Genomic DNA, 7,680 nt, shown 5'->3' with positions numbered 1-7,680 from the left:
AGGCAGGAGAAAGAAATAAAGGGTATTCAATTAGGAAAAGAGGAAGTCAAATTGTCCCTGTTTGCAGATGACATGATTGTGTATTTAGAAAATCCCATCATCTCAGCCCAAAATCTCCTTAAGCTGATAAGCAACCTCAGCAAAGTCTCAGGAAACAAAATCAATGTGCAAAAATCATAAGCATTCTCATACACCAGTAACAGACAAACAGAGAGCCAAATCATGAGTGAACTGCCATTCACAATTGCTTCAAGGAGAATAAAATACCTAGGAATCCAACTTTCAAGGGATGTGAAGGACCTCTTCAAGGAGAACTACAAACCACTGCTCAGTGAAATAAAAGAGGACACCAACAAATGGAAGAACATTCCATGCTCATGGATAGGAAGAATCAACATCATGAAAATGGCCATACTGCCCAAGGTAATTTATAGGTTCAATGCCATCCCCATCAAGCTACCAATGACGTTCTTCACAGAACTGGAAAAAACTACTTTAAAGTTCACATGGAACCAAAAAAGAGCCTGCATTGCCAAGACAATCCTAAGCCAAAAGAACAAAGCTGGAGGCATCTACCTGACTTGAAACTATACTACAAGGCTACAGTAACCAAAACAGCATGGTACTGGTACCAAAACAGAGATAGAGACCAATGGAACAGAACAGAGTCCTCAGAAATAATACCACACATCTACAACCATCTGACCTTTGACAAACCTGACAAAAACAAGAAATGGGGAAAGGATTCCCTACTTAATAAATGGTGCTAGGAAAACTTGCTAGCATACATAGAAAGCTGAAACTGGATCCCTTCCTTACACCTTATACAAAAATTAATTCAAGATGGATTAAAGACTTAAATGTTAGACCTAAAACGATGAAAACCCTAGAAGGAAACCTAGGTAATACCATTCAGGACATAGGCATGGGCAAAGACTTCATGTCTAAAACACCAAAAGCAATGGCAACAAAAGCCAAAATTGACAAATGGGATCTAATTAAACTAAAGAGCTTCTGCATAGCAAAAGAAACTACCATCAGAGTGAACAGGCAACCTACAGAATGGGAGAAAATTTTTGCAATCTAATCATCTGACAAAGGGCTAATATCCAGAATCTACAAAGAACTCAAACAAATTTACAAGAAAAAAAGAACCCCATCAAAAAGTGGGCAAAGGATATGACACTTCTCAAAAGAACACATTTATGCAGCCAACAGACACATGAAAAAATGCTCATCATCACTGGCCATCAGAGAAATGCAAATCAAAACCACAATGAGATACCATTTCACACCAGGTAGAATAGCCATCATTAAAAAGTCAGGAAACAACAGGTGCTGGAGAGGATGTGGAGAAATAGGAACACTTTTACACTGTTGGTGGGAGTAAATAAACTAGTTCAACCATTGTGGAAGACAGTGTGGTGATTTCTCAAGCACCTAGAACTAAAAATACCATTTGACCTAGCCATCCCATTACTGGGAATATACCGAAAGGATTAAAAATCATGCTGCTATAAAGACATATGCACACGTATGTTTATTGCGGCACTATTCACAATAGCAAAGACTTGGAACCAACCCAAATGTCCATCAATGATAGACTGGATTAAGAAAATGTGGCACATATACACCATGGAATACTACGCAGCAGCCATAAAAAAGGACGAGTTCACATCCTTTGTAGGGACATGGATGAAGCTGGAAATCATCATTCTAAGCAACCTATTGCAAGGACAAAAAACCAAACACTGCATGTTCTCACTCATAGGTGGGAATTGAACAATGAGAACACTTGGACATGGGAAGGGGAACATCACACACCGGAGCCTTTCGTGCGGTGGGGGGAGGGAGAGGGATAGCATTAGGAGATATACCTAACGTAAATGACGAGTTAATGGGTGCAGCACACCAACATGGCACATGTATACATACGTAACAAACCTGCACATTGTACACATGTACCCTAGAACTTAAAGTATAACAAAAAATTAACAAAAATAAAAAAATAATTTTTTTTCTAATTTTTTCCTATGAAAATTGAATGCTTTATTCTAGAAAAGCTGTTGTGGATTTTTCCCAGTAATAATCAAAGTTTTGTGATTAGCATGCCAATGTTGTAAGAAAAGTAATTAAGTCAAGGCCAGAGCTGAAAGAGAATCAAGCTCAAAGAAAAGTATAGACTACTAAATAGTCTCCCACCACCACCACAATCACCAGGAAGCATTTATTTAGGGATTAGTATATGCTAGGCACTTTTACCTGTATCCCTTAATCCTCATGAACATCCTTAGGTAGGTAGGTAAATTTATCACCATTTTGAAGGTAAGAAAACTGATGTTCAGGGTGATTAAAATTCCAAGGTCATATATAGGTGGTAAAACTTAAGAAGCCAGGATTTGATCCCAAGTCTAAAAACTGCAGAACAGATGCTCTCAACCACCATACTCTATAGTGAGGCTAACCATATAACTTACTACCCAAATGAGACTCTACTGAGAGTAAAAAAGGGCACTATTAAGAAATATGCCTGGACACCTATAAAATGGGACTCTCCCAGTTAAGCCAGGACATAGGTTTAGCCCATCCACAGCTCATAATTATGAAACTTGGATACTTAGAAGAAAGAAGAAAAAGCTAACATTATTGGAGTTTAATTTTCCTTATGAAACAGAGTGCTGATAAGGAATGTAAAGATTGGCCGGGCGCGGTGGCTCAAGCCTGTAATCCCAGCACTTTGGGAGGCCGAGACGGGCGGATCACGAGGTCAGCAGATCGAGACCATCCTGGCTAACATGGCGAAACCCCGTCTCTACTAAAAATACAAAAAACTAGCCGGGCGACGTGGCGGGCGCCTGTAGTTCCAGCTACTCGGGAGGCTGAGGCAGGAGAATGGCATGAACCCGGGAGTCGGAGCTTGCAGTGAGCTGAGATCCTGCCACTGCACTCCAGCCTGGGCGGCAGAGCGAGACTCCGTCTCAAAAAAAAAAAAAAAAAAAAAAAAGAATGTAAAGATTAAATTCTTAATATAATCATCCATTAGTTCTTCTGATGACTTCAAGAGCCCTACTTAAGAATTTCACTGAATAAGCACTTCACTTACACAGTTAAATTAATACATTAACCAACCCAATATAATCTAAAAAATTATCATAAACCATTGAACTAAAATCTATAAATGAATACTATTAATACCTAAAAAGATAAATTTAAGAAAAAATTAAGTAGAATATTAATGACACAAAGATTTAAAATTAAAGACAAAGTTCAAAATTTATGAAAAAGCAGTAATAACATTGCTTTTTTGGGTTTCAATAGCACATTCCATTATAGGAGACCTGGTGTGATAAAACAGTAACTAAATTACATCAACAGGCCTGAGGCTGTCTGAGCAAGGCTTTAGTACAAGAACTACAGCCCAGGCTGAGCTCAGTGGTTCACACCTGTACTCCCAGCACTTTGGGAGGCTGAGGCAGGCCGATCACCTGAGGTCAAGAGTTTGAGACCAGCCTGGCCAACATGGTGAAACCCTATCTCTACTAAAAATGCAAAAATTAGCCAGGTGTGGTGGTGCATGCCTATAATCCCAGCTACTCGGGAGGCTGAGGTAGGAGAATCGCTTGAAACCGGGAGGCAGAGGTTGCAGTGAGCTGAGATCGTACCAGTGCACCCCAGTCTGGGCAACAGAGTGAGACACTGACTCAAAAAAAAAAGAACTAGAGCTCAAAGTTCTGATCAACTATGAAAAACTTAGATCAGACTTGGTAAATAAGACAGAAAAGTCAAGTAAAATAATCTAACATAATCTAATTCTTAAATTCTGAAATGTTAACACAGGTAAAGGCCAATTACTAACAAGTATAATTACTAACATACTACTAAATTGTTAGTTTCTAAAAAGTATCAACAGGCCAAAGAAATAAAAGACATGTATGTATGGAAATTGGAAAACTAAAATTTTATTTGACGTTTCTATTCCTTACGGGAGCAAAGCCAATACAATATTTTCTAGCACAGTGCCCGAGAAGAGCCTTAGAACACTGTGCAAGTGACTCAAATCTGTTTCCAAGGCCCTTGACCTATAAATTCTGATTCATTAGGCCTAGGTGATTCTGATACAGAAGGTCAATGGATAAAACCACAAAGTGCAAACAACTGACCTAACGCACTAAGTCTCACACTTTGGGAGCATCAGAATCACCTGGAACGCTATTAAAGCACAGTTTACTGGCTGTACTCCTCCAGTTTTTGCTTCAGTAGAGATCTGGAGTGGGGCCTGGGTACTCGTAACAAGTGCCCAAGTGATGCTGGTCCCTTTGAGAACAACTTGAGAACCATGGCCCGAAAGTAATGAAAAGCACAGCACCTGAAAGAGACTCCTCCATCCAATTAAAATAAAAACATTTCTTAAAAAGCAAAGGTAAGCAAAGTATAGATGCCTTAAACCTAATCAGTATTTTTTTTTAAATGGCTTCAGTTATAAAACGTAACTTTTACTCTATTTACACTCTAATATGCTTATTGGAGAATATTTAGGAAACAAATTGTAAAGAAGAAAATAAAAAATCATCTATAAACTCATCTGTCAGGAAAAAGCATTGTTAATATTTTGGTATTTATCTTTCTTGTTTTATTCCTATGGGAGTGTGGGTATATCATATTCATCTAATTTTGTTTCTTATAAAAATGTGTTTTTAAATAAAATTGCTTAATGGAGTGCTAAGAATAATATAAAATCATAAAAGTGTCATATCAGAATAGTTTTTTAATTACTTAATACAGTATAAGGATTTCCAAAGTCACTGAATGACTCTGAAGTTTGATTTTTTAAAAAATGAATACACAGTTAGAATTCTTGTCCAAATGCAAAAATATTTGTTTAAAATAAAATAGGCTGGGCGCAGTGGCTCACACTTATAATCCCAACACTTTGGGAAGCTGAGGTAGGTGGATCATTTGAGGTCAGGAGTTTGAAACCAGCCTGGCCAACACCGTGAAACCTCGCCTCTATTAAAAATACAAAAATTAGCCGAGCATGGTGGCGGGCACCTGTAGTCCCAGCTACTCAGGAGGCTGAGGTAGGAGAATCGCTTGAACCTGGGAAGGGGAGGTTGCAGTGAGCCAAGACTGTGCTGCTGCACTCCAGGCTGGGCAACAGAGCGAGACTTCATCTCAAAATAAATAAATAAACAAACAAACAAAACATACAAGCAGGCATCACTTTGCATAGTGCTGTGTTAACTGAAACACAGGCATATGGGAACTCTGTTCTCCTTTCGCATGATTCTAGGTAACTGTGGTGACTGTGAAAGGGGAGGACATGGTTTCAATGTGCACAAATTTCTGTTAATCTCAGTACCATGGAAAGCAAGGACTGCCATAATTGAGGTTCACACTGAAGATTCCACTCATCAAGAAAAGATACTCACTACATATTGTTTTAACAAACATGAAGGAGGGTGATCTGTGTAAGAAAGAGTTCTACCAAAAAATAAGGACAAGATAAAATTTATGTGCACCAATAATCTGAATAAAGTGTTTCTACAGATGTTCTACATATTTAGGACTGCAGATGAAACCTATTTGTCACAAAATATACACTAAGTGCCTAGAACCTCAATCTATCTTTGGAAATTCAGATACAACAACATAATTTCTTTAAATATTTAACTAGTTGAAGATTTTTTTTAACTTTAAAGGGTTAGTGTTTACAATTATGTTTCACAGGTTTATGTCAAATTTAAAAATAAATGGCAAAAGAATATTCCACAATCAACCAAGTTATGTCAAGTTACCAATGCACAATTCAATGTTCCTTTATTTCCTATATGCACAAATATACTATACCTAGAGAAGAATAGCTTTTTTAGCAGGGAAGAGAAAAAGAGTAACAAGATAAACAGCATTTGGCAAATAATTAAATGTGAATAATGAAGTGTAAGGATGTGCTATACTGTAGTTTAAACGTAAGAGATAGCTGTATTTTGTAGGTCCATTCATGTTGCTCAACCTAATATTTCTAAAGAAAGAAAAAACAGGTAGTAAACAGATATAATGATAACTAATCTTAAAAAATTATATCAACATAAAAAAGTATTAATTACCACATGTCAGAAACTTAATTCTATCCTGTTTTAATTCTATCCATTTAACATGCAATTTTCCCACATACTTATATAATGTAAATACTGACAGTATCTATATTAATCTCATTAAAATATCCTTTTTTTTTTTTTTTTTTGAGACGGAGTCTTGCTCTGTCGCCCAGTCTGGAGTGCAGTGGCCGGATCTCAGCTGCAAGCTCCGCCTCCGGGGTTTACGCCATTCTCCTGCTTCAGCCTCCCAAGTAGCTGGGACTACAAGCGCCCGCCACCTCGCCCGGCTAGTTTTTTGTATTTTTTTTAGTAGAGACGGGGTTTCACCGTGTTAGCCAGGATGGTCTCGATCTCCTGACCTCGTGATCCGCCCGTCTCGGCCTCCCAAAGTGCTGGGATTACAGGCTTGAGCCACCGCGCCTGGCCTAAAATATCCTTTAAAGAACATTATGCACGCAAAGTCAAACAATAGTAAATTTTCACCTTTTCAATCAACTTCACTTATCAGATGCTATGAAGAACACTCTTCATGTGCCAAGTATGTTTTACAATTTAAGTTTAATAAAACTAGAATTCACCATGTGTATCATATATTTTACTCCTTATTCCATATATTAACAAAAAGAATAGCTAGAAAAAAATGTATAATGATGGTTAAATGGGTAAAAGGTTTATTTCACGCATCAAATATCATGCCATATCTAATAAGCATTTAAAACATGCAGTATCAGTAAACATTTCTAACCAAAATTTTGCCTAGTGGAGAAATAAAATCATAGACCTCCATTACAATTTGTCTTAATCCTACAAAAAAAAAATTTACTGAGCAAGGAAATCTTTAGTAATACATATATTTATCTCTGCGTATTCAAATACCAATTATAACCACAGTTAAAAATTTTTTTGTTTGTTTTCTTTTGAGACGGAGTCTCACTCTGTCACCAGGCTGGAGTGCAGTGGCACAATCACGGCTCACTGCAACCTCCACCTCCCGGGTTCAAGTGATTCTCCTGCCTCAGCCTCCTGAGTAGCTGGGACTACAGGTGCACACCACCATGCCCAGCTAATTTTTTTGTACTTTTAGTAGAGATGCGGTTTCACCATGTTGGCCAGGATGGTCTCCATCTCTTGATCTCGTGATCCGCCCACCTCAGCCTCCCAAAGCACTGGGATTACAGGCGTGAGCCACCATGCCTGGCCAGTTAAATGTATTTTTAAACTAAGAAATTATCATAAACAATGAGGAAAAGATAAACATCTTTGTAAATAAAACCTGCAGACCTGCCGTATTACCCTTCCTGTATATAACTAGAACGAGCTTTTTCCAAAAAAAGACACACAAAAGCATAGTTATGCACTGATCTGGAGCAAAGCATAGTAGGACTATGCCCAAATGATAAGGAGCATAAAAGAATAAGAAAACAGGGGAGGCCGAGATGGGCGAATCATGAGGTCAGGAGATTGAGACCATCTTGGGTAACATGGTGAAACCCCATCTCTACTAAAAAATACAAAAACACTAGCCAAGCGAGGTGGCGGGCGCCTGTAGTCCCAGCTACTCGGGAGGCTGAGGCAGGAGAATGGC

General features: G+C 38.2%; 1 protein-coding gene across 1 annotated transcript in view; it reads right to left on the bottom strand.

Moving 5' to 3' along the window:
- The window catches only part of MYCBP2 (MYC binding protein 2, E3 ubiquitin protein ligase), a 282,186-nt gene that overhangs the window by 189,146 nt on the left and 85,360 nt on the right, over positions 1–7,680 (bottom strand). The window lies entirely within an intron of this gene.

This window comes from Colobus angolensis, unplaced genomic scaffold (assembly GCF_000951035.1).
Source record: "Colobus angolensis palliatus isolate OR3802 unplaced genomic scaffold, Cang.pa_1.0 Scaffold374, whole genome shotgun sequence".
Taxonomy (NCBI): Eukaryota; Metazoa; Chordata; class Mammalia; order Primates; family Cercopithecidae; genus Colobus; species Colobus angolensis.
Note: the sequence above shows the minus strand (reverse complement) of the source record. Positions and strands in the feature narration are given on the sequence as shown.